Genomic DNA, 27,795 nt, shown 5'->3' with positions numbered 1-27,795 from the left:
AACTTTTTGAGCCAAGACCGATTGCCAAAAATTCTCTTAAACTCGACTTTTTTCCATAAAAGCAGAAAAGAGTTAAAAGAAAAAATAGATATGATAAGATTCAATCGTGTAGGTAATTTGCAGGTAGGTAATTTGGGTCTCAATGAGAAAAAGACATATCATGAAAATATTATCAAATAAACCCCTGAAAATATGAACTCGGAGACTTAAGGACCTGGCAAAGAGCACGTAACAAAATGAACTTCAAGAGTTACTAGTTTAGCTACTCACCCCATTCTCCAAAGAGGAGGACCCCATTCCAGCCTTTCTAACTCGCCAAAACATGACAGGAAAAAAAGAAGAAGAAGAAGAAAAGAAAAGAAAAACAGACAAAATCTTAGAAAACACTGAACAGTAAAAATAACAAAGTGCTAGAGTTTCTGTTTTAATGACAGGTTCTATTGTCATTATTTAATACAGGCATAGTGTTCCCTCAGTATTGGTGTTAACACACCGATGAGATTTTCAGTACACATGACAGTTGCTTGGCCTTTCCTAATGCAATCTTTTAAATTTCCTCATGTCAAGGAAATATGTCACGAACAAAGAGAAAAAACACACATGCTCCCAGTGGTATTATGCTGTCACTGAGAAGCTACCAAATAAGCCAGGCACGGAGAGTCTCACTTGTCTTACTAGAGGGCCACTCGTCTGGAACTCAGATTGACATCTGCAATGTGTCGTTCACCGTCCTCAGATAATTTTGCTCATCATCGATCCAGACAATAACCCTTCCAACAAATTAAGTATTTTCCACAGCCAGGCTTATTGTGTGCAGGCTAATCTAATGCATTACCAAGGAAGACAAGTAAATGTACCGTAGATGTTTGGTTTCGTATCTGCATAATGGAAGTCTCATATACACAGATAGCATCAAGAAAATGACCCTGGATTGTTCTAATAAAATTAGATAAAAATCTGCTGGAATAATTTAAATGAACTTTTAAATCAACTGAAACTTTAAGGAATAAGTGATGTAGTGAAGTAATATATGATATGATTACAATACAAATATGAATCCAAACATCTATGTTCTGAATGTGCCAGAAAAAGATAAAAAAATCAATATTTAGGACACTTAAATTTTACGACAAGATTATCTTCTCTTAATAGAAAATGGCGAAAGGAGAAATAGGTACGCGACTCACAAAATTACGTGGGTTACTTCAAACAGAGATTTAAACAAAGGGAAGAAACAAGAAAGAAGATTGCTTGAACAGGGTCAAAACGTCCATGGGGAAATATATCTCCTGTAAAAAATAGTCTCTTTAAGCCACTGAAGTAATGAACACGTAGACCTTGACATTCTGACTTCACCAGCCACAGATTCACAAAAGAATTTGAAAAGTACCAAAGTGGTTGCTCACCTCTCTTCCCTGAAGTACAACACCTTGTTCTCATTTTGAACCTGTAACAAGGCATCAGATAAATTATAAATGAGGTCATCAACGCGCCAAATTAATTAGAAGTAAAGTGCAACATTGCTTTCTTTATAAGTATGTATCATTCAGACATGCCAGCATCGTAGTCCCCGTGATAAACGTCACAGTTGATCATTTGTCACCTTTGTCATTTCATTTATTCTCTTGTTTCCTCCCTGAATTCCTTACCCTGCAATTTCCTCTCTAGCAAGCTATCCAAGTAAGTGGCACAGCAGTTACTTCTTCAATGCAGAACTCTAAATTTGTATTCAACCAAAAAGATTTTATGAATGTACTCTGTGGTCTGAAAACGGAAGGTGCATGATAGTGGCATTGTGATATCATTGAGGAAGACATACTTTGGACCAGTTCCCAAATGGTCTTCTTAAATTTGTCTTCTTCTGATGGAATAGATGGCCACTCAGCTGCACCTCAACATCCTCTGGTACTTGTGCTTATCCTTGATCCAGACAAGTCCACTTCCTCAAACCACACTACTGCACCTAAGACTTTATCACCTGCATTCAGCCTATAGCAGACACAGCACAGGTGGTCATTTGACTTGACCCTAGTGAAGCTGGCTATAATGGCAACTCCACAATCTTCCCAGGACCGTTCTGTCTGGAGCAATACTTGAAGTGATACTGCAGTGGTACAGTTGTCAATGATGATATATTACTCAGTGTGATGGAAACAAAAATCAGGAGTTAACTGTGAACTTGGATTGTATCCTTTAAAAGACTATGAAAGTACGTCAGGATGTATCTGACATAAACATACAAAGTGAAATTTTTTTCCCATCCGATTGGTTTATAGTCCCTATCCAAAGCAAATATATAAGTTCATATTAGACTCATAGGATCATTACCTCACATGATTCGTTTTTATCTGGCTGGGAGTAATCTTATTTCTATATAGTCCACATCCATGATAGCCAATTGTGCTTCAAGAATCCTTGCCTTCATTAGCATACAAATGCACCAAGATATCTGAGTATTTTCTTATTCAGTCTTCATTATTGTTGCACAAAATACATTTCTCCTCAGAAGCTGTGTAAAGTCTCCCAGTGAAAGAATGCTTGTGTTATTTTTCTGATTTGGCTGACTTTTCAACATCTTCTTACTTTGGTTCAATCCACTATCATTGGCAACAGTAAGAAATATTAACAGCCAGTGATTGAAACTAAGAAATAGACAGACTGGGAAAAATGGTGGGGAAGGGGTGACCTCCTGGCCCTCTGCTCTTAGAGTGGGAAGTGAAGAAAGCAGACAACCACACGGGAGTGAACTGCCCTTCCACAGGGTCAGCTTCACAAGTCTGCAGGGAATCACCGGGAAACGGGAAAAATATTGGCGGTGAAGAAAGAGGTGCATCGGATAATCTTCTGCAAACCCGGGGAGTCGGAAATCTACATTAGCGAGGGAGCACGTCCACTGTGGGGATTGGCTGGCTGGCCAGCTAGCTGAGGCATTGGTTCTGCCTTGTCCAGGGAGATGCTGCCCCCTCACCAAACTCCACAGCCACGCAGGCAGGGAAGTGCCTGAAGTTGGTGGGAAGGTGTATCCTGACGAGCTGTGTGGAGTGGAGATTGGAGCAGGGAACACTTGGAACTCTCCTGAGTGCTCTACCAATTCAGTTTCAGGTACTGGAGGGTCCAAACCCCGTGGAGGATTCCCTATACCTGAGGATCGAATATGGAGTCTGCCATCTCACCTCAGAATGCTCCAGGACCAGGTCTGGGACGAGGGGGGGGGGCGATGTTTGTCCTAAAGGAGGCTCTGCCCTTGGATATTGATGAGGTTTTCGCTGGTGAAGGTTAGCTAGAGAGTGCAGATCTCTGCACCTAAACCATTGCGCCTCTGTTAGTTGGCGAAGTAGTGGGCTCAGCGGCGGTTTGGAGACAGCCCACCAAACCCAGCCAGGTTTTGGCCCTGCAGGCACCTTCCACGCTGGTGCTGGGAGAGTGGGCCACCGCCACTCTGTAGCTAAGCGATGCTATGCAGGGTTGCTCTGGAAGCACTCTCAGACCTCCTCCACACTCCAGACTGGTGAATGGGTCTGGCTTCTGGAAGTGGGAAATAAGGAGAGAAACCTGTCTGTTCCTCCTACCCCACCCCAGGCCTTCCCATTCCTGCAGCTTGCATTGGACTCTGAGTTTCAAGGGGAGGAAAGGCGAGAGTGGTGGTTTTAGCGGCTATGTTGCCAGATTGCACTTGGTTGTTTCCCCACAGCACACAGCTGCCGATGCTCTGTGCATAGACAGCAGAACCCGTCTTCGCAAGGCAGAGTTGTGGAGGAAGCTGCTTTTCCAGATGTGACATGGGCAGACATTCCCACCCATATCATCCTGTGCCTTGGTCCCAAATTCTTAGCTCTGAAGGGTCTGACTCCACCCCCGGTGTGAGGGGAGAAAGAGACTGTTCCACCCAAAACAGGTGTCACAAGACTGTCACCTCCGCTTCATTTCACCTCCTTGCTGGCAACTGAAAGGCCGTTCTAGCAGCTTATCAGGACAGCCCATCAAGCTGAGACCCATCTTTACCTCTTTACTGTGGCCTGATAGCTGGTGCCTCCAGCCAAAGGGGAAGCCCCATTCCCGGGAATTGTGGAGGGAGTGGGAATCTGCTGTCTGGGCTAAGATCTGCCGGGGCTGAAGAAGACCCTTGGCGGTGTGGGGTTTTGTGCAGAAGGGACTGACGTCACCAAGGCAGGGGCTGAGTGGCGTGGCAGGTCTGTTTCTGGTCTGGGACCCTCAGTGGTCTCGGGCAGGGCTTCTCCATCTTCCCAGGGATTTAGGCCACATGCCAACTTGATAATCCCCGTCCTTGGAGAGGTAGGGGAATGAGAGTATTCACGTCTTGGTCAGGTAGCTCTAAGAAGTGCCTTTGCCTTTTCCTCAGGCCGGTGGGTTATCTTCCCCTATGACAGGGCAGACTCTGCCCTTGGGGGAGTGGGGAAAAAGAGAAAAGATGTTTCCCAGTCCGGGACTTGCGGCATTGCCTCATCCATTGCCTCCCCTGCCAGCCCACCAAATCAGACTCAGCCCTTCAAGGTCAGGAGAAAGGAGAAAAGTCACTTTCCCTGTATGACTAGCTTGAATATGTGGGTGATTGGAATTAAGAAAAAGAGGGCAGAGTCATGTCTACATACAGCTGGCTCCTTTTGAACATCTGATGAGTTTGAAACACAAGGGCTTACCTTTGGCACCAAGACTGCTGCCAACGTACAGGCCTGTGGTTCAGGAAGGAAAATCTTGACCATCTTCTTTAGCATTTGCAGCAATTGACTCCCCCCCAGCAGATGCTCCTGCAAAAGTGTGACGAAAGATCTCTGAATGACATATCAACAGCTCCCCCGTAGATACACATCCAGCAACCTCTGAAGTATCTCTCTTAGGCTCACTGATACCTGATGCTCCTCTCAGCCCTCCTAAAGTGCGAACAGGACTCTAGGAACCCTTGGGAGTGGCAGGACATCTCCTAAAGACTGGGATACCTGTACATCCTATTAGGAAGCTTAGAGCGCCATACGGAGGACTTGGAATACCTTGATAATTGACTCCTTCTCGCAAACCACAGGTAACACAAGAAAGAGTGAACTCAGAGCCTAGCATAGTGCCTCCCACTTCAACTCTGTGGTTGATAGCAGACTCGCTCTCACAAGAGTGAGCTAACCCCTTTGTGTCTAAGCAAGGGGCCCAAACACACTAAGCGCTTTAGACAGAAAGTGAAGACCTTAGGTCAGAGATAACTGAATAGGCTCGAACTCCTCTAAGATGACACAGGACCAGAGCACATATCCACAGCTCTGCCAGGGATCATTCCTTTGACATCACAGAATTTAGTTCCTAATCTAGTCCCAGCACCTCCGGTCCTCTAAAAAGCACCCAGATGAGAAAGGACCAGCAAAAGATCACAAGAAACATGAAGGATCAGAGAGAAAATCACCTCTAAAAGAAAACACTCGATCTCCATCAACTGACACCAACGTACATGATGTGATGAAAGGGTTGGAGGAAGAATTCCAAATACAGTTTGTAGGAAAACTCAACGTAATTGAAGAGAAAATAGAACCCCCCAACATAGAGAAACCACAAGAACAATTCAGGAAATGAATTAAAAGTTCTCCAACGAAATTGAAATAATGCAGAAAACACAATCAGAAATCCTGGCAATGGACGAAACATTCAAGGAACTCCAGAATACAGTGGAAAGCCTGAAGAACAGGATGGATCATGCAGCGGAAAGACTCTCAGAGCTGGAAGATTATGCCGATGCACTGTACAAATCAGAGGGAGAAAGGGAACACAGAAACAGAAGATGGGACCAGCGCTTACAAGAAGTGTGGGATTATGTAAAAAGCCGCATCTCAGATTGGTCAGGATTCCGGAAGGGGAAGAGGAATATTCACTAGGGCTGGAAACCTTATTTCACGGAATACTGGAGGAAAATATGCCAGGCCTGGCCAGAAATCTTGATATTCAAATACAAGAAGCACGCAGAACTCCTGGGAGACTCAACGTGAAAAGGCAATCACCTCGTCACGTGGTCATTAGGCTGACCACAGTAAACGTGAAAGAAGCAATCCTCCATGCAGCAAGAGGAAAACAACAAGTAATTGATAAAGGAAAGCCTATCAGACTAACAGCAGACTTCTCATCTGAAACCTTACATGCAAGGACGGATTGGGTGCCTATCCTTAATCTTCTAAAACAGAATAAAGCCCAACTTAAACTCTTTATCCAGCAAAATTAAGTTTCATCTATGAGGGAGAAATACAGACCTTCTTAGACAAGCAATCACTGAAGGAATTTGCAAAGACCAGACCAGCCCTACAGGAGGTTCTCAGACTTGCCGCATACCCCGAACTGGGCAATCGACACTCCTCAAAGTAAAATCTTCAAAGACGTAAAGGCTAGAACTTGAACCGCACGATGGCTCAAGGAGTAAGACAAAGCGACAAGACTTCACCCAACAATATGAATGGAAATCTTCCTCCAATTTTAATCCTGTCAATAAAAGTAAATGGCTTCAACTGTCCTCTGAAGAGGCATAAACTGCCAGAATGAATAAAAGTCCACAAGCCTAGTATCTGCAGTCTACAGGAAACACATCTAACCCACAAAGATGCCTTCTGGCCGAAGGTCAAGGGATGGAAAACTATCCTCCAGGCAAACGGAAGTCAAAAGAAAGCAGGGGTAGCTATACTATTTGCGGATAACATAAGCTTTAAAACAGCAAGAGTAAAAAAGGATAAAGACGGCCACTTTATAATGCGAAAGGGAAGATCCAACAAGAAGACTTAACCATCCTTAATTTTTGTGCACCCAATGCAGGAGCACCCAATTACACAAAACAAGCCTTGTCTGATCTAAATAGCATGTTTATAAATACTGCCCTATTAGCAGGGGACTTCAACGCTCCACTGAATGAACTGGATAGGTCCTCCAAACAGAAAATAAGCAAAGAAACAGTGGGCTTAAACAGAGCTCTTGAACAAAACGTTCTGACAGATCTCTGCAGAACATTCCACCCAAATAACGTTGAGTTTACATTCTTTTCAGCAGCCCAAGTTCCTTTTCCAAAATTGATCACATACGAGGCCACAGATCAGACCTCAAAAAATTCAAGAAAATAGAAATTATACCATGTGTCTTCTCTGACCATAGTGGTATAAAATTAGAGTTCAATTGCTATAGAAACACTCGACGCTTCACAAAGTCTTGGAAACTAAGCAATCTGTTATTGAAGAATTATTATTCCAAGGAGGAAATTCACGTGCAAATCAGAGTTTCTCCAAACAAAATGACGACAGAGACACATGTTGCCAAAACCTGTGGGATACAGCAAAAGCATCTCTGAGTGGAACACTAATGGCAATAAATGCTCACATAAAAAAAAAAAAAGCCTATGTACTGAGAACCAAATTAATAGGCTCGAGGAATGGGAAAACAGAAGAGCAAACCTAGTCCAATCCTAGTAGAAGAAAAGAAATAACTAAGGTCAAAGCAGAACTAAATGAAATTGAGAACAAGAGAATTATACGTAAGATCAACAAAACCAGAAGCTGGCTTTTTTAAAAGATAGACAAAACTGATAGCCCTCCTGCTAGATTGACAAGAACTCAATGAGCAGGGACTCTGGTAAACTCAATAAGAAATGAAAAAGGAGCAGGCACAACAGATACCACAGAAATACAAAACATTACGTTTGACTACTATGAAATCTTATATGCCCCAAAACTACATAATGAGGAGGAGGAAATGGACAAATTCCTGCATTCTTACAACTTTCCTAAGTTCACCCAGGAGGTAACAGAATTTCAGAAGAGACCGATGTCAAGCTCACAAATTGGAGCAGTAATTAGTAACCTCCCCAAACAGACAAGGCCCGGACTAGATCGCTACACATCAGAGTTTTACCAAACATACGAAGGTGAACTCATAACTATACTACAGAAATTATTTCACAACATTGGGAATGATGGTATCCTTCCTAACTCATTCTACAAATCCTATATCTCCTTGATACCAAAACTAGGAGAGGACGCAATAAAAAGAGAATATTACAGAGCAATATCCCTCATGAATATAGATGCAAAATTCCTGAACAAAATTTTAGCAAACACAAGTCGCCAGCACATCAAAAAAATAATTTACCATGACCAGGTGGGCTTTATTCCAGGGAGGCAACGCTGGTTCAAGATATGTAAGTCTATAAATGCAATTCACCTCATAGATAAAAACAAGAACGACGACCGTATGATTCCCTCAATAGATGCAGAAAATGTATTTGAGAAAGCCCAACACACCTTTACGATAAAGACTCTTAACAAAATAGGTGTAGGTGGCTCACACCTTAAAATTATCAAATGCGTTTATGACAAACCCACGGCCAATATCATTCTGAGTGGGGAAAAAATGAAACCATTCCCACTTCGAACTGGAACTAGACAAGGATGCCCACTATCGCCTCTTCTATTCAACATAATGCTTGAAGTCCTCGCTATAGCAATCAGGCAAGACAGGGATATTAAGGGCATCCAAGTGGGGGCAGATGAGATCAAACTCTCGCTCTTTGCCGATGATACGATATTATACCCAGAACACCCCATGGATTCGTCCAAGAGACTCCTAGGTTTGACAAATGAATTTGGTAAAGTCTCAGGTTACAAAATCTATATACAGAAATTAGAGGCATTCATATATGCCAGGAACTGTCAAGTTGAAACTCAAATCAAAAATGCAATACCTTTTACTATAGCCTCAAAGAAAATTAAATATCTAGGAATATGTTTGATGAAAGACTTATACAAGGAGGACTATGAAACGCTAAGAAAAGAATTTGTAGAAGATGTAAACAAGTGGAAAAATCTACCTTGTTCATGGATCGGTAGAACCAATATTGTTAAAAGGTCAATATTACCTAAAGAGATCTACAGAATAAATGCAATCCCCATCAAAGTACCACCATCATTAGTTACAGATCCAGGAAAAAGAATTCTTCACTTTGTATGGAACCAGAAAAAACCTCGTATAGCCAAAGCAATCTTAAGTACAAAGAACAAACTGGGAGGCATCAGAATTCCTGACTTCGAGCTGTACTATAAAGCAATAATACTGAAAGCATCCTGGCACTGGCACAAGAACAGAAGCATCGATATTCGGAATGGGACTGAGATTCTAGAGATGAAACCATCTGCATATGGTAACCTAATCTTTGCTAGAGCAGAAAACATTATACATTGGGGAAAATGCAGAGGAATGAATCAGGATCCCTAGCTCTCACCTCTCACAAAAATCCACTCAAGACGGATAACAGACTTAAACCTAAGGCACTTAAGAATCCTAGAAGAAGATGTTGGGAAAACCCTTTCAGACATTGGCCTAGGCAAAGAATTCTCGAGGAACACCCCCAAAGCAATCACCGCAGCAACAAAAATAAACAAATGGGACCTGATCAAAATAGAAAGCTGCACAGACAAGGAAACTATCACTGGAGCAAATAGACAACCTACAGAATGGGAGAAAATATTTGCTGTCTACAATTCCAGTAAAGGTCTGATAAATCTAGGATCCATCTAGAACGCAAAAGAATTAACAAGAAAAAAATCAAACAATCCCGTCAAGAAATGGGCAATGGAGATGAACAGAAACTTTTCAAAAGAAGACAGAATAATGGCCTGCAAACATATTTAAAAAAATGCTCCACGCCTCTAATCATTAGAGACATGCAAATCAAAAACACCATGAGATATCACCTAACCACAGGGTGATTGGCCTGTATCAAGAAATCCCAAAACAACAAATGCTGGCGAGGATGTGGAGAGACGGGAACACTCTTACATTGCTGGTGGGACTGAAAATTAGCGCGGCCTTTGTGGAAAGGAATTTGGAGATACCTCAAAGTGGTACAAATGGAAATACCATTCGACCCAGCAGTAGGATTGTTGGGCATCTACCCAAAAGAACATAAGACATTCTATTATAAAGATATCTGCACGCGAGTGTTTGTGGCAGTGCAATGCACTGTTGCAGGGACGTGGAGACAGCCCAAGTGCCTGTCGGTTCATGAGTGGATTATTTAAACTTGGTATATGTTCACAATGGAATATTACTCAATTCTTCTAACGAACGGCAGTGAGCTAGCACCGCTTATATATCCTAGATTAAGCCCATTACCCAATGTGAGGTGACACAAGATCAGAACAATGGGCTCCGCATGCGTTCGCCATCAAATTGCTCCTGACTGATCAACATTATTAAGGTGCTCAAATGGTGGTGGTGGTCGTCAGGGATTCGGGGGTTACGGGGATAGACCCACATCTGAGGGATGTGGTGAGCATTGTGGAGGCAAAGGGCATACCTCTAACCCTTGCTTGGGAGAGGCAAAGATATAAAACCTAACCAAAGAAGAAAAGAAAGAACAAAGAATAAATAAATATTAGAAAATAATAAAAGATTCTGTGTACGTTTTAAGGTTTTAAGGTGTATGTTTTAAGGTAAATATGAATTATGTACATAAACTTTATATAGAGCCAATCCAATTCATCTAAATGGGAAAAATGGTCTTTGTGTTAACGTAGAGTTTTATCGTTATTTGCCGCTCACTTTCTGATCTTCAGTGTGGCGTAATTCCAAAATTATTAAGTATGAAATGTCTCATGTCCTTAAGTACTAAGAGTGACAGTTGATATCTCTGACGTTCCGTTTGGCACTTCTTTTTATTGTGAAGGTACATCCTCATTCTTTCAGTTGCACATTTTGGCTTGTGATTACCTTTCACATTTTTAGAGCAATTTTTTCTGAAAGCATGGATAAGTCAAAAATTCATGTTATTTTTAGGTATGTGTTCTGTTGTGGAACAAATGCAGTGCAGACAGCTTGAAATATCAATGAAATGTTTGGGAAGGATGTGGCCAGTGAACACGCAGTACGTCCATGGTTTAAGAAGTTCCGTTGTGGTCATTTTAGTCTTGAAAATGAGCCACATAAATGACCTGATATCAACATGGATAAGAACAGCTGAAAGCTGTAGCAGAAGTGAATCCATCTCAACCTACCTGTGAATTAGCAGCAAAGTTTGACGTCACTATTCCAACAATATTGGACCATTTGAAACAACTTGGCAAGGCAAAGAAGTTGGATAGGTGGGTTTGCATGAGTTAGAGTATCACAAGAGAAATCATCTCCAAGCTTGCCTCTTTACTGTCACTACAGGAAGGCGAACCATTTCCGCACTCTATTGTTGCCTGTGATGAAAAACGGATTGTTATTGACAATTGCAAGCATTTGGCACAATGGTTGGGTAAAGATGGAGCGCCAAAACACAGTCCCAAATATAATATTCACCCTCCAAAATTAAGAGTTTATATTTGGTGGTCCAGTGCTGGTATTATCTGCTACAACTCCCTGAAACTTGGTCAGTCCAGTGGCTGTCTACTGCAACCAATAGGATGAAATAATGAGCATGCTTGCCATTAAGCTCCAAGAGGGGCCATAGAGACAGGCCATTCCTCGTTTTTTATTATTTGAGGATATTACGGGGGTACAAATGTTTAGGTTATGTGTGTTGCCTTTCATCCCATTCCCCCCGCCCCCCGGTGTGAGAGCTCCAAGCGTGACCATCCCCCAGATGGTGTGCATCACACTCATTACGTATGTATATAAACATTTCCTCCTCCCCTTTCGCACCTGCCCGATGCCCGATAAATATTATTCCTATATGTCCACTTAGGTGTTGATCAGTTAGTGCCAGTTTTCTGGAGAGTATATGTGGTGCTTATTTTTCCATTCTTGGGATACTTCACTGAGTAGGATGGGTTCCAGCTCTATCTAGGAGAACACAGGAGGTGCTACATCGCCATTATTTCTTATGGTTGAATAGTACTCCATCGTGTACATGTGCCACGTTTTGTTAATCCACTCGTGTGTTGATGGGCACTTGCGTTGTGCCCTCGTCTTTGCAGCTGTGAGTTGGGCTGCTACGGACGTTCGAGTGCAGATGTCTTTTTTATGGAGTGTCTTTTGTTCTTTTGGGAGGATGCTTGGGGATGGGATTGCTGCATTGAATGGTAGATCTACCTGTATCGCTTTGCGGTATCTCCATATTGGCTTCTACAGAGGTTGCACTAGTTGCACAAGACAACCCTCGACCACATGTTGCACAAACAATACTGTTCAAACTATAGCAGCTGGACTTGGAAACTCTCTGTCATCCACCGTATTCACCAGACCTTGCAACAACTGACTACCAATTCTTCCTGGCGTTGGAACATTTCTTGCAAGGAAAAGTATTGATTTCCCAACAAGCTGTGGAAGACTGCTTTTGCAATTTAATCACCACTCGCTCTCCAGGCTTCTTCGCTGCTGGCATAAACAAGCTAGTGTTAAAGGAGAAAACTCTGTCTACAGTTTAGGTGCATACTTAGATTAATGGGACTGCTTCTTGTTTTAGATATAAAACATTACACTTTTGATTCAAAATCTGATGATAGTGAAGACATAGTGACAACTCATTTTTACCTACTGGATTTTTACAAATTTCTCATTTTGCCAATTTAAAATCATTAATAAAAACATTGAAAGTTAAAAAAAATCCCAAATATCATTATTTTAGTGCTCTTTCTATTTACATATCTAGGAGGCGTAAGTATCTTTACCCCATCGTTCTAATACAGTAGTGAAATGATGGTAACCTGAAGATTTGGGTGTTGATTTGACTACGCCTCATTAAAGAAAAATTCATGGACCTAAGTTGCCAGCATTAGCCATTCTAGAAATGATTTCTACAGAAACAGAAGCATGAGTGCATAACGACTAATATATAATGATTATAAATATATGATATCTTGCCATGGCAAAGAAGTTAACACCATTATTCTGAAAACAATAAATGGCTAAAGAAAATGTGGTATCCTTCACATCCACTGAGGGCATCGGTACATATACAGTTTTAGACATGGAGACCTTAAGACCTATAAAACCTCAGGAGATTGCAAATATATAAAACTATCACAATGTCATATGTCAAACCACTATCTCCTCATGAAAAATGAGCCTGGTATGATAGATAGATCATAGATGTAAAGACAGATGAATTGATGGATCCTTGGGTTAGCATGGAAAATTTAATTTCTGTAATAGGGTAAATGATTAAATACATCACTTGTAGAAAGCAGAGAAGAAATGTCAAATATACCTCTGTCTTAAGTAATTTTCTACTCTTCTAATGTGTTCCACTTCTCTACAAAGAACTGATAACACTTGGTACCAACTTAAGCCTGGAAGTTTTCTGTATATTAAGCAAAAGAAGAGAAAATTCAGAAATCAGTATTAAGAGCTAAAACACATTCTGGTTTTAGTGTGTCAGGGTCTCAAAAGGTAAAATATATTTGGATTTACTAGTTGTATGCTATGTAACCTCCAAGGAAATCCTTAAGCAAGCAGTCCATTGTTCTGAATTTTGGCTTTATACCCCATCTAACTTCATCGATGTTACCTCAAATTTTTCTACTGTGCAATGCTTGTGGGCCTCTATTCTCTTAAGATCTATGAGCAACATCTTTGTGTGTGGTGTGAAAATAATCGCAATAAATGTTAATGACTATATTTGCTTTTATGTTCCGTTATATAGCACATGGAACGGGAAGGCATTAGGGCAGCACGGCATTAATTCCCTCTCTGCAAAAGAAGAGATATGTCACTTTCAGTGATCTTGCCAAAAAGTATAAAGAATTAATCCAGTGCCAGACTACATGACCACGTGGGGACAAGTATGAAACATTTAAGGCATGGAGTTGTTTAGCTTGTTTTCATAACAGAAAAAAAAGTGAAGAATTTAAGCATATGAATAAAAATATGTAAATGTGTTCAAAAATATATCGGTAACTTCTCCATGATATGATATGCTAAAATGTCTGCATTAAGGAGAGAATACACTTGACGTATTATGAGGGCATCGATTGTTAAACACCAAGTAATACACAACCTACTTGGCAATATTCTTAAGAAGTATAGTAACTAATATTTGGACTAGTTCAATGGGACATATTAAACTTTCTATTGAAGTGTAATATACACATAGAAAAGTACACAGACTAAAATTGTATCACTCAATTAATTTGCATGATCCCCATATAGCAAGTAACCACACACAGACCAATATGGAAATGTTACATGCATTCAAGAAATTACCCAAAACCATACCAGCAACAATTCAAGAAACTATCCAGAAACAGCTAGATTCTATCTCACATATTTTACGTGCTTTCAAAACCATCATGCAGAGAGATGTGGAAACAACCCAAGTGCCCATCAACACATGTGTGGATTATTAAATGTGGCATATGTATACCATGTAATACTGCTCAACTACAAAACAATGGTGAATTCGCACCTTTTATATTATCCAGGATAGAGATTGAGCCCATCCCTGGAAGTGAAGTATCACAAGGATGGAAAAACAGGCAACACCTATACTCACCATCAAATTACTAGTAACTGACCAACGCTAAGAGGTCCACCTGGTAGTAATACTCATTGGGTGATGATCGGGGACATTAAGGGGTAAACCCACAACTAATGGAAGCAGAACACACTGCATGGGGGAGGGGTACACTTGTAGCCTTGGCTTGGGAGAGGCAAACGCATTACATGTGACCAAAATGTTTGTACCCCCATAATATCTTTAATAAATAAAAAAAAATCATGCAAGAAAATAACTACATGAAACAAAATTTAAAAAGATTGCTACTACATTTTAAAACAGAATTTCATATACGATTTCCCATGTAGCACAAATGAGAAGAAAACTTACACAAGTCAAGGCTCAACTATTAAATTAGAAGCAGAACTATACCACTGTATGACCACGAAGACCTTATGAACCATGAGTCTCAATTCTAAACCCCACAAATAAAGCAGCTGAAGAAAATCTGATAATATTTTATCATGATTTGCTTTCACTATAATAACTTTTTGAGCCAAGACCGATTGCCAAAAATTCTCTTAAACTCGACTTTTTTCCATAAAAGCAGAAAAGAGTTAAAAGAAAAAATAGATATGATAAGATTCAATCGTGTAGGTAATTTGCAGGTAGGTAATTTGGGTCTCAATGAGAAAAAGACATATCATGAAAATATTATCAAATAAACCCCTGAAAATATGAACTCGGAGACTTAAGGACCTGGCAAAGAGCACGTAACAAAATGAACTTCAAGAGTTACTAGTTTAGCTACTCACCCCATTCTCCAAAGAGGAGGACCCCATTCCAGCCTTTCTAACTCGCCAAAACATGACAGGAAAAAAAGAAGAAGAAGAAGAAAAGAAAAGAAAAACAGACAAAATCTTAGAAAACACTGAACAGTAAAAATAACAAAGTGCTAGAGTTTCTGTTTTAATGACAGGTTCTATTGTCATTATTTAATACAGGCATAGTGTTCCCTCAGTATTGGTGTTAACACACCGATGAGATTTTCAGTACACATGACAGTTGCTTGGCCTTTCCTAATGCAATCTTTTAAATTTCCTCATGTCAAGGAAATATGTCACGAACAAAGAGAAAAAACACACATGCTCCCAGTGGTATTATGCTGTCACTGAGAAGCTACCAAATAAGCCAGGCACGGAGAGTCTCACTTGTCTTACTAGAGGGCCACTCGTCTGGAACTCAGATTGACATCTGCAATGTGTCGTTCACCGTCCTCAGATAATTTTGCTCATCATCGATCCAGACAATAACCCTTCCAACAAATTAAGTATTTTCCACAGCCAGGCTTATTGTGTGCAGGCTAATCTAATGCATTACCAAGGAAGACAAGTAAATGTACCGTAGATGTTTGGTTTCGTATCTGCATAATGGAAGTCTCATATACACAGATAGCATCAAGAAAATGACCCTGGATTGTTCTAATAAAATTAGATAAAAATCTGCTGGAATAATTCAAATGAACTTTTAAATCAACTGAAACTTTAAGGAATAAGTGATGTAGTGAAGTAATATATGATATGATTACAATACAAATATGAATCCAAACATCTATGTTCTGAATGTGCCAGAAAAAGATAAAAAAATCAATATTTAGGACACTTAAATTTTACGACAAGATTATCTTCTCTTAATAGAAAATGGCGAAAGGAGAAATAGGTACGCGACTCACAAAATTACGTGGGTTACTTCAAACAGAGATTTAAACAAAGGGAAGAAACAAGAAAGAAGATTGCTTGAACAGGGTCAAAACGTCCATGGGGAAATATATCTCCTGTAAAAAATAGTCTCTTTAAGCCACTGAAGTAATGAACACGTAGACCTTGACATTCTGACTTCACCAGCCACAGATTCACAAAAGAATTTGAAAAGTACCAAAGTGGTTGCTCACCTCTCTTCCCTGAAGTACAACACCTTGTTCTCATTTTGAACCTGTAACAAGGCATCAGATAAATTATAAATGAGGTCATCAACGCGCCAAATTAATTAGAAGTAAAGTGCAACATTGCTTTCTTTATAAGTATGTATCATTCAGACATGCCAGCATCGTAGTCCCCGTGATAAACGTCACAGTTGATCATTTGTCACCTTTGTCATTTCATTTATTCTCTTGTTTCCTCCCTGAATTCCTTACCCTGCAATTTCCTCTCTAGCAAGCTATCCAAGTAAGTGGCACAGCAGTTACTTCTTCAATGCAGAACTCTAAATTTGTATTCAACCAAAAAGATTTTATGAATGTACTCTGTGGTCTGAAAACGGAAGGTGCATGATAGTGGCATTGTGATATCATTGAGGAAGACATACTTTGGACCAGTTCCCAAATGGTCTTCTTAAATTTGTCTTCTTCTGATGGAATAGATGGCCACTCAGCTGCACCTCAACATCCTCTGGTACTTGTGCTTATCCTTGATCCAGACAAGTCCACTTCCTCAAACCACACTACTGCACCTAAGACTTTATCACCTGCATTCAGCCTATAGCAGACACAGCACAGGTGGTCATTTGACTTGACCCTAGTGAAGCTGGCTATAATGGCAACTCCACAATCTTCCCAGGACCGTTCTGTCTGGAGCAATACTTGAAGTGATACTGCAGTGGTACAGTTGTCAATGATGATATATTACTCAGTGTGATGGAAACAAAAATCAGGAGTTAACTGTGAACTTGGATTGTATCCTTTAAAAGACTATGAAAGTACGTCAGGATGTATCTGACATAAACATACAAAGTGAAATTTTTTTCCCATCCGATTGGTTTATAGTCCCTATCCAAAGCAAATATATAAGTTCATATTAGACTCATAGGATCATTACCTCACATGATTCGTTTTTATCTGGCTGGGAGTAATCTTATTTCTATATAGTCCACATCCATGATAGCCAATTGTGCTTCAAGAATCCTTGCCTTCATTAGCATACAAATGCACCAAGATATCTGAGTATTTTCTTATTCAGTCTTCATTATTGTTGCACAAAATACATTTCTCCTCAGAAGCTGTGTAAAGTCTCCCAGTGAAAGAATGCTTGTGTTATTTTTCTGATTTGGCTGACTTTTCAACATCTTCTTACTTTGGTTCAATCCACTATCATTGGCAACAGTAAGAAATATTAACAGCCAGTGATTGAAACTAAGAAATAGACAGACTGGGAAAAATGGTGGGGAAGGGGTGACCTCCTGGCCCTCTGCTCTTAGAGTGGGAAGTGAAGAAAGCAGACAACCACACGGGAGTGAACTGCCCTTCCACAGGGTCAGCTTCGCAAGTCTGCAGGGAATCACCGGGAAACGGGAAAAATATTGGCGGTGAAGAAAGAGGTGCATCGGATAATCTTCTGCAAACCCGGGGAGTCGGAAATCTACATTAGCGAGGGAGCACGTCCACTGTGGGGATTGGCTGGCTGGCCAGCTAGCTGAGGCATTGGTTCTGCCTTGTCCAGGGAGATGCTGCCCCCTCACCAAGCTCCACAGCCACGCAGGCAGGGAAGTGCCTGAAGTTGGTGGGAAGGTGTATCCTGACGAGCTGTGTGGAGTGGAGATTGGAGCAGGGAACACTTGGAACTCTCCTGAGTGCTCTACCAATTCAGTTTCAGGTACTGGAGGGTCCAAACCCCGTGGAGGATTCCCTATACCTGAGGATCGAATATGGAGTCTGCCATCTCACCTCAGAATGCTCCAGGACCAGGTCTGGGACGAGGGGGGGGGGCGATGTTTGTCCTAAAGGAGGCTCTGCCCTTGGATATTGATGAGGTTTTCGCTGGTGAAGGTTAGCTAGAGAGTGCAGATCTCTGCACCTAAACCATTGCGCCTCTGTTAGTTGGCGAAGTAGTGGGCTCAGCGGCGGTTTGGAGACAGCCCACCAAACCCAGCCAGGTTTTGGCCCTGCAGGCACCTTCCACGCTGGTGCTGGGAGAGTGGGCCACCGCCACTCTGTAGCTAAGCGATGCTATGCAGGGTTGCTCTGGAAGCACTCTCAGACCTCCTCCACACTCCAGACTGGTGAATGGGTCTGGCTTCTGGAAGTGGGAAATAAGGAGAGAAACCTGTCTGTTCCTCCTACCCCACCCCAGGCCTTCCCATTCCTGCAGCTTGCATTGGACTCTGAGTTTCAAGGGGAGGAAAGGCGAGAGTGGTGGTTTTAGCGGCTATGTTGCCAGATTGCACTTGGTTGTTTCCCCACAGCACACAGCTGCCGATGCTCTGTGCATAGACAGCAGAACCCGTCTTCGCAAGGCAGAGTTGTGGAGGAAGCTGCTTTTCCAGATGTGACATGGGCAGACATTCCCACCCATATCATCCTGTGCCTTGGTCCCAAATTCTTAGCTCTGAAGGGTCTGACTCCACCCCCGGTGTGAGGGGAGAAAGAGACTGTTCCACCCAAAACAGGTGTCACAAGACTGTCACCTCCGCTTCATTTCACCTCCTTGCTGGCAACTGAAAGGCCGTTCTAGCAGCTTATCAGGACAGCCCATCAAGCTGAGACCCATCTTTACCTCTTTACTGTGGCCTGATAGCTGGTGCCTCCAGCCAAAGGGGAAGCCCCATTCCCGGGAATTGTGGAGGGAGTGGGAATCTGCTGTCTGGGCTAAGATCTGCCGGGGCTGAAGAAGACCCTTGGCGGTGTGGGGTTTTGTGCAGAAGGGACTGACGTCACCAAGGCAGGGGCTGAGTGGCGTGGCAGGTCTGTTTCTGGTCTGGGACCCTCAGTGGTCTCGGGCAGGGCTTCTCCATCTTCCCAGGGATTTAGGCCACATGCCAACTTGATAATCCCCGTCCTTGGAGAGGTAGGGGAATGAGAGTATTCACGTCTTGGTCAGGTAGCTCTAAGAAGTGCCTTTGCCTTTTCCTCAGGCCGGTGGGTTATCTTCCCCTATGACAGGGCAGACTCTGCCCTTGGGGGAGTGGGAAAAAAGAGAAAAGATGTTTCCCAGTCCGGGACTTGCGGCATTGCCTCATCCATTGCCTCCCCTGCCAGCCCACCAAATCAGACTCAGCCCTTCAAGGTCAGGAGAAAGGAGAAAAGTCACTTTCCCTGTATGACTAGCTTGAATATGTGGGTGATTGGAATTAAGAAAAAGAGGGCAGAGTCATGTCTACATACAGCTGGCTCCTTTTGAACATCTGATGAGTTTGAAACACAAGGGCTTACCTTTGGCACCAAGACTGCTGCCAACGTACAGGCCTGTGGTTCAGGAAGGAAAATCTTGACCATCTTCTTTAGCATTTGCAGCAATTGACTCCCCCCAGCAGATGCTCCTGCAAAAGTGTGACGAAAGATCTCTGAATGACATATCAACAGCTCCCCCGTAGATACACATCCAGCAACCTCTGAAGTATCTCTCTTAGGCTCACTGATACCTGATGCTCCTCTCAGCCCTCCTAAAGTGCGAACAGGACTCTAGGAACCCTTGGGAGTGGCAGGACATCTCCTAAAGACTGGGATACCTGTACATCCTATTAGGAAGCTTAGAGCGCCATACGGAGGACTTGGAATACCTTGATAATTGACTCCTTCTCGCAAACCACAGGTAACACAAGAAAGAGTGAACTCAGAGCCTAGCATAGTGCCTCCCACTTCAACTCTGTGGTTGATAGCAGACTCGCTCTCACAAGAGTGAGCTAACCCCTTTGTGTCTAAGCAAGGGGCCCAAACACACTAAGCGCTTTAGACAGAAAGTGAAGACCTTAGGTCAGAGATAACTGAATAGGCTCGAACTCCTCTAAGATGACACAGGACCAGAGCACATATCCACAGCTCTGCCAGGGATCATTCCTTTGACATCACAGAATTTAGTTCCTAATCTAGTCCCAGCACCTCCGGTCCTCTAAAAAGCACCCAGATGAGAAAGGACCAGCAAAAGATCACAAGAAACATGAAGGATCAGAGAGAAAATCACCTCTAAAAGAAAACACTCGATCTCCATCAACTGACACCAACGTACATGATGTGATGAAAGGGTTGGAGGAAGAATTCCAAATACAGTTTGTAGGAAAACTCAACGTAATTGAAGAGAAAATAGAACCCCCCAACATAGAGAAACCACAAGAACAATTCAGGAAATGAATTAAAAGTTCTCCAACGAAATTGAAATAATGCAGAAAACACAATCAGAAATCCTGGCAATGGACGAAACATTCAAGGAACTCCAGAATACAGTGGAAAGCCTGAAGAACAGGATGGATCATGCAGCGGAAAGACTCTCAGAGCTGGAAGATTATGCCGATGCACTGTACAAATCAGAGGGAGAAAGGGAACACAGAAACAGAAGATGGGACCAGCGCTTACAAGAAGTGTGGGATTATGTAAAAAGCCGCATCTCAGATTGGTCAGGATTCCGGAAGGGGAAGAGGAATATTCACTAGGGCTGGAAACCTTATTTCACGGAATACTGGAGGAAAATATGCCAGGCCTGGCCAGAAATCTTGATATTCAAATACAAGAAGCACGCAGAACTCCTGGGAGACTCAACGTGAAAAGGCAATCACCTCGTCACGTGGTCATTAGGCTGACCACAGTAAACGTGAAAGAAGCAATCCTCCATGCAGCAAGAGGAAAACAACAAGTAATTGATAAAGGAAAGCCTATCAGACTAACAGCAGACTTCTCATCTGAAACCTTACATGCAAGGACGGATTGGGTGCCTATCCTTAATCTTCTAAAACAGAATAAAGCCCAACTTAAACTCTTTATCCAGCAAAATTAAGTTTCATCTATGAGGGAGAAATACAGACCTTCTTAGACAAGCAATCACTGAAGGAATTTGCAAAGACCAGACCAGCCCTACAGGAGGTTCTCAGACTTGCCGCATACCCCGAACTGGGCAATCGACACTCCTCAAAGTAAAATCTTCAAAGACGTAAAGGCTAGAACTTGAACCGCACGATGGCTCAAGGAGTAAGACAAAGCGACAAGACTTCACCCAACAATATGAATGGAAATCTTCCTCCAATTTTAATCCTGTCAATAAAAGTAAATGGCTTCAACTGTCCTCTGAAGAGGCATAAACTGCCAGAATGAATAAAAGTCCACAAGCCTAGTATCTGCGGTCTACAGGAAACACATCTAACCCACAAAGATGCCTTCTGGCCGAAGGTCAAGGGATGGAAAACTATCCTCCAGGCAAACGGAAGTCAAAAGAAAGCAGGGGTAGCTATACTATTTGCGGATAACATAAGCTTTAAAACAGCAAGAGTAAAAAAGGATAAAGACGGCCACTTTATAATGCGAAAGGGAAGATCCAACAAGAAGACTTAACCATCCTTAATTTTTGTGCACCCAATGCAGGAGCACCCAATTACACAAAACAAGCCTTGTCTGATCTAAATAGCATGTTTATAAATACTGCCCTATTAGCAGGGGACTTCAACGCTCCACTGAATGAACTGGATAGGTCCTCCAAACAGAAAATAAGCAAAGAAACAGTGGGCTTAAACAGAGCTCTTGAACAAAACGTTCTGACAGATCTCTGCAGAACATTCCACCCAAATAACGTTGAGTTTACATTCTTTTCAGCAGCCCAAGTTCCTTTTCCAAAATTGATCACATACGAGGCCACAGATCAGACCTCAAAAAATTCAAGAAAATAGAAATTATACCATGTGTCTTCTCTGACCATAGTGGTATAAAATTAGAGTTCAATTGCTATAGAAACACTCGACGCTTCACAAAGTCTTGGAAACTAAGCAATCTGTTATTGAAGAATTATTATTCCAAGGAGGAAATTCACGTGCAAATCAGAGTTTCTCCAAACAAAATGACGACAGAGACACATGTTGCCAAAACCTGTGGGATACAGCAAAAGCATCTCTGAGTGGAACACTAATGGCAATAAATGCTCACATAAAAAAAAAAAAAGCCTATGTACTGAGAACCAAATTAATAGGCTCGAGGAATGGGAAAACAGAAGAGCAAACCTAGTCCAATCCTAGTAGAAGAAAAGAAATAACTAAGGTCAAAGCAGAACTAAATGAAATTGAGAACAAGAGAATTATACGTAAGATCAACAAAACCAGAAGCTGGCTTTTTTAAAAGATAGACAAAACTGATAGCCCTCCTGCTAGATTGACAAGAACTCAATGAGCAGGGACTCTGGTAAACTCAATAAGAAATGAAAAAGGAGCAGGCACAACAGATACCACAGAAATACAAAACATTACGTTTGACTACTATGAAATCTTATATGCCCCAAAACTACATAATGAGGAGGAGGAAATGGACAAATTCCTGCATTCTTACAACTTTCCTAAGTTCACCCAGGAGGTAACAGAATTTCAGAAGAGACCGATGTCAAGCTCACAAATTGGAGCAGTAATTAGTAACCTCCCCAAACAGACAAGGCCCGGACTAGATCGCTACACATCAGAGTTTTACCAAACATACGAAGGTGAACTCATAACTATACTACAGAAATTATTTCACAACATTGGGAATGATGGTATCCTTCCTAACTCATTCTACAAATCCTATATCTCCTTGATACCAAAACTAGGAGAGGACGCAATAAAAAGAGAATATTACAGAGCAATATCCCTCATGAATATAGATGCAAAATTCCTGAACAAAATTTTAGCAAACACAAGTCGCCAGCACATCAAAAAAATAATTTACCATGACCAGGTGGGCTTTATTCCAGGGAGGCAACGCTGGTTCAAGATATGTAAGTCTATAAATGCAATTCACCTCATAGATAAAAACAAGAACGACGACCGTATGATTCCCTCAATAGATGCAGAAAATGTATTTGAGAAAGCCCAACACACCTTTACGATAAAGACTCTTAACAAAATAGGTGTAGGTGGCTCACACCTTAAAATTATCAAATGCGTTTATGACAAACCCACGGCCAATATCATTCTGAGTGGGGAAAAAATGAAACCATTCCCACTTCGAACTGGAACTAGACAAGGATGCCCACTATCGCCTCTTCTATTCAACATAATGCTTGAAGTCCTCGCTATAGCAATCAGGCAAGACAGGGATATTAAGGGCATCCAAGTGGGGGCAGATGAGATCAAACTCTCGCTCTTTGCCGATGATACGATATTATACCCAGAACACCCCATGGATTCGTCCAAGAGACTCCTAGGTTTGACAAATGAATTTGGTAAAGTCTCAGGTTACAAAATCTATATACAGAAATTAGAGGCATTCATATATGCCAGGAACTGTCAAGTTGAAACTCAAATCAAAAATGCAATACCTTTTACTATAGCCTCAAAGAAAATTAAATATCTAGGAATATGTTTGATGAAAGACTTATACAAGGAGGACTATGAAACGCTAAGAAAAGAATTTGTAGAAGATGTAAACAAGTGGAAAAATCTACCTTGTTCATGGATCGGTAGAACCAATATTGTTAAAAGGTCAATATTACCTAAAGAGATCTACAGAATAAATGCAATCCCCATCAAAGTACCACCATCATTAGTTACAGATCCAGGAAAAAGAATTCTTCACTTTGTATGGAACCAGAAAAAACCTCGTATAGCCAAAGCAATCTTAAGTACAAAGAACAAACTGGGAGGCATCAGAATTCCTGACTTCGAGCTGTACTATAAAGCAATAATACTGAAAGCATCCTGGCACTGGCACAAGAACAGAAGCATCGATATTCGGAATGGGACTGAGATTCTAGAGATGAAACCATCTGCATATGGTAACCTAATCTTTGCTAGAGCAGAAAACATTATACATTGGGGAAAATGCAGAGGAATGAATCAGGATCCCTAGCTCTCACCTCTCACAAAAATCCACTCAAGACGGATAACAGACTTAAACCTAAGGCACTTAAGAATCCTAGAAGAAGATGTTGGGAAAACCCTTTCAGACATTGGCCTAGGCAAAGAATTCTCGAGGAACACCCCCAAAGCAATCACCGCAGCAACAAAAATAAACAAATGGGACCTGATCAAAATAGAAAGCTGCACAGACAAGGAAACTATCACTGGAGCAAATAGACAACCTACAGAATGGGAGAAAATATTTGCTGTCTACAATTCCAGTAAAGGTCTGATAAATCTAGGATCCATCTAGAACGCAAAAGAATTAACAAGAAAAAAATCAAACAATCCCGTCAAGAAATGGGCAATGGAGATGAACAGAAACTTTTCAAAAGAAGACAGAATAATGGCCTGCAAACATATTTAAAAAAATGCTCCACGCCTCTAATCATTAGAGACATGCAAATCAAAAACACCATGAGATATCACCTAACCACAGGGTGATTGGCCTGTATCAAGAAATCCCAAAACAACAAATGCTGGCGAGGATGTGGAGAGACGGGAACACTCTTACATTGCTGGTGGGACTGAAAATTAGCGCGGCCTTTGTGGAAAGGAATTTGGAGATACCTCAAAGTGGTACAAATGGAAATACCATTCGACCCAGCAGTAGGATTGTTGGGCATCTACCCAAAAGAACATAAGACATTCTATTATAAAGATATCTGCACGCGAGTGTTTGTGGCAGTGCAATGCACTGTTGCAGGGACGTGGAGACAGCCCAAGTGCCTGTCGGTTCATGAGTGGATTATTTAAACTTGGTATATGTTCACAATGGAATATTACTCAATTCTTCTAACGAACGGCAGTGAGCTAGCACCGCTTATATATCCTAGATTAAGCCCATTACCCAATGTGAGGTGACACAAGATCAGAACAATGGGCTCCGCATGCGTTCGCCATCAAATTGCTCCTGACTGATCAACATTATTAAGGTGCTCAAATGGTGGTGGTGGTCGTCAGGGATTCGGGGGTTACGGGGATAGACCCACATCTGAGGGATGTGGTGAGCATTGTGGAGGCAAAGGGCATACCTCTAACCCTTGCTTGGGAGAGGCAAAGATATAAAACCTAACCAAAGAAGAAAAGAAAGAACAAAGAATAAATAAATATTAGAAAATAATAAAAGATTCTGTGTACGTTTTAAGGTTTTAAGGTGTATGTTTTAAGGTAAATATGAATTATGTACATAAACTTTATATAGAGCCAATCCAATTCATCTAAATGGGAAAAATGGTCTTTGTGTTAACGTAGAGTTTTATCGTTATTTGCCGCTCACTTTCTGATCTTCAGTGTGGCGTAATTCCAAAATTATTAAGTATGAAATGTCTCATGTCCTTAAGTACTAAGAGTGACAGTTGATATCTCTGACGTTCCGTTTGGCACTTCTTTTTATTGTGAAGGTACATCCTCATTCTTTCAGTTGCACATTTTGGCTTGTGATTACCTTTCACATTTTTAGAGCAATTTTTTCTGAAAGCATGGATAAGTCAAAAATTCATGTTATTTTTAGGTATGTGTTCTGTTGTGGAACAAATGCAGTGCAGACAGCTTGAAATATCAATGAAATGTTTGGGAAGGATGTGGCCAGTGAACACGCAGTACGTCCATGGTTTAAGAAGTTCCGTTGTGGTCATTTTAGTCTTGAAAATGAGCCACATAAATGACCTGATATCAACATGGATAAGAACAGCTGAAAGCTGTAGCAGAAGTGAATCCATCTCAACCTACCTGTGAATTAGCAGCAAAGTTTGACGTCACTATTCCAACAATATTGGACCATTTGAAACAACTTGGCAAGGCAAAGAAGTTGGATAGGTGGGTTTGCATGAGTTAGAGTATCACAAGAGAAATCATCTCCAAGCTTGCCTCTTTACTGTCACTACAGGAAGGCGAACCATTTCCGCACTCTATTGTTGCCTGTGATGAAAAACGGATTGTTATTGACAATTGCAAGCATTTGGCACAATGGTTGGGTAAAGATGGAGCGCCAAAACACAGTCCCAAATATAATATTCACCCTCCAAAATTAAGAGTTTATATTTGGTGGTCCAGTGCTGGTATTATCTGCTACAACTCCCTGAAACTTGGTCAGTCCAGTGGCTGTCTACTGCAACCAATAGGATGAAATAATGAGCATGCTTGCCATTAAGCTCCAAGAGGGGCCATAGAGACAGGCCATTCCTCGTTTTTTATTATTTGAGGATATTACGGGGGTACAAATGTTTAGGTTATGTGTGTTGCCTTTCATCCCATTCCCCCCGCCCCCCGGTGTGAGAGCTCCAAGCGTGACCATCCCCCAGATGGTGTGCATCACACTCATTACGTATGTATATAAACATTTCCTCCTCCCCTTTCGCACCTGCCCGATGCCCGATAAATATTATTCCTATATGTCCACTTAGGTGTTGATCAGTTAGTGCCAGTTTTCTGGAGAGTATATGTGGTGCTTATTTTTCCATTCTTGGGATACTTCACTGAGTAGGATGGGTTCCAGCTCTATCTAGGAGAACACAGGAGGTGCTACATCGCCATTATTTCTTATGGTTGAATAGTACTCCATCGTGTACATGTGCCACGTTTTGTTAATCCACTCGTGTGTTGATGGGCACTTGCGTTGTGCCCTCGTCTTTGCAGCTGTGAGTTGGGCTGCTACGGACGTTCGAGTGCAGATGTCTTTTTTATGGAGTGTCTTTTGTTCTTTTGGGAGGATGCTTGGGGATGGGATTGCTGCATTGAATGGTAGATCTACCTGTATCGCTTTGCGGTATCTCCATATTGGCTTCTACAGAGGTTGCACTAGTTGCACAAGACAACCCTCGACCACATGTTGCACAAACAATACTGTTCAAACTATAGCAGCTGGACTTGGAAACTCTCTGTCATCCACCGTATTCACCAGACCTTGCAACAACTGACTACCAATTCTTCCTGGCGTTGGAACATTTCTTGCAAGGAAAAGTATTGATTTCCCAACAAGCTGTGGAAGACTGCTTTTGCAATTTAATCACCACTCGCTCTCCAGGCTTCTTCGCTGCTGGCATAAACAAGCTAGTGTTAAAGGAGAAAACTCTGTCTACAGTTTAGGTGCATACTTAGATTAATGGGACTGCTTCTTGTTTTAGATATAAAACATTACACTTTTGATTCAAAATCTGATGATAGTGAAGACATAGTGACAACTCATTTTTACCTACTGGATTTTTACAAATTTCTCATTTTGCCAATTTAAAATCATTAATAAAAACATTGAAAGTTAAAAAAAATCCCAAATATCATTATTTTAGTGCTCTTTCTATTTACATATCTAGGAGGCGTAAGTATCTTTACCCCATCGTTCTAATACAGTAGTGAAATGATGGTAACCTGAAGATTTGGGTGTTGATTTGACTACGCCTCATTAAAGAAAAATTCATGGACCTAAGTTGCCAGCATTAGCCATTCTAGAAATGATTTCTACAGAAACAGAAGCATGAGTGCATAACGACTAATATATAATGATTATAAATATATGATATCTTGCCATGGCAAAGAAGTTAACACCATTATTCTGAAAACAATAAATGGCTAAAGAA

General features: G+C 41.5%; 1 protein-coding gene and 2 non-coding genes across 52 annotated transcripts in view; all 3 read right to left on the bottom strand.

The window, feature by feature from the left end:
- Positions 1–27,795, bottom strand: part of LOC105868796 (uncharacterized) — a 253,234-nt gene that overhangs the window by 180,465 nt on the left and 44,974 nt on the right. For 39 of the 50 annotated variants that reach the window (XM_076004850.1, XM_076004848.1, XM_076004872.1 and 36 more), the window contains 2 exons: positions 19,590–27,795; positions 271–19,332 (listed from right to left, as the gene is read on the bottom strand). The exon at positions 19,590–27,795 is cut by the window's right edge. The gene's annotated coding sequence lies outside the window, so the exon portion shown is untranslated. The remainder of the gene's footprint in view (positions 1–270; positions 19,333–19,589) is intronic. The other 11 variants (XM_076004865.1, XM_076004856.1, XM_076004866.1 and 8 more) reach the window with 11 other exon arrangements.
- Positions 693–759, bottom strand: LOC142872265 (small nucleolar RNA SNORD109A). Its single transcript, XR_012920474.1, has one exon. It is a non-coding gene; the product is annotated as a small nucleolar RNA SNORD109A (small nucleolar RNA).
- On the bottom strand, positions 15,624–15,690 carry LOC142872264 (small nucleolar RNA SNORD109A). Its single transcript, XR_012920473.1, has one exon. It is a non-coding gene; the product is annotated as a small nucleolar RNA SNORD109A (small nucleolar RNA).

Source organism: Microcebus murinus, chromosome 7 (genome assembly GCF_040939455.1).
Source record: "Microcebus murinus isolate Inina chromosome 7, M.murinus_Inina_mat1.0, whole genome shotgun sequence".
Taxonomy (NCBI): Eukaryota; Metazoa; Chordata; class Mammalia; order Primates; family Cheirogaleidae; genus Microcebus; species Microcebus murinus.
This window is presented reverse-complemented; position numbering and strand designations above follow the sequence as displayed.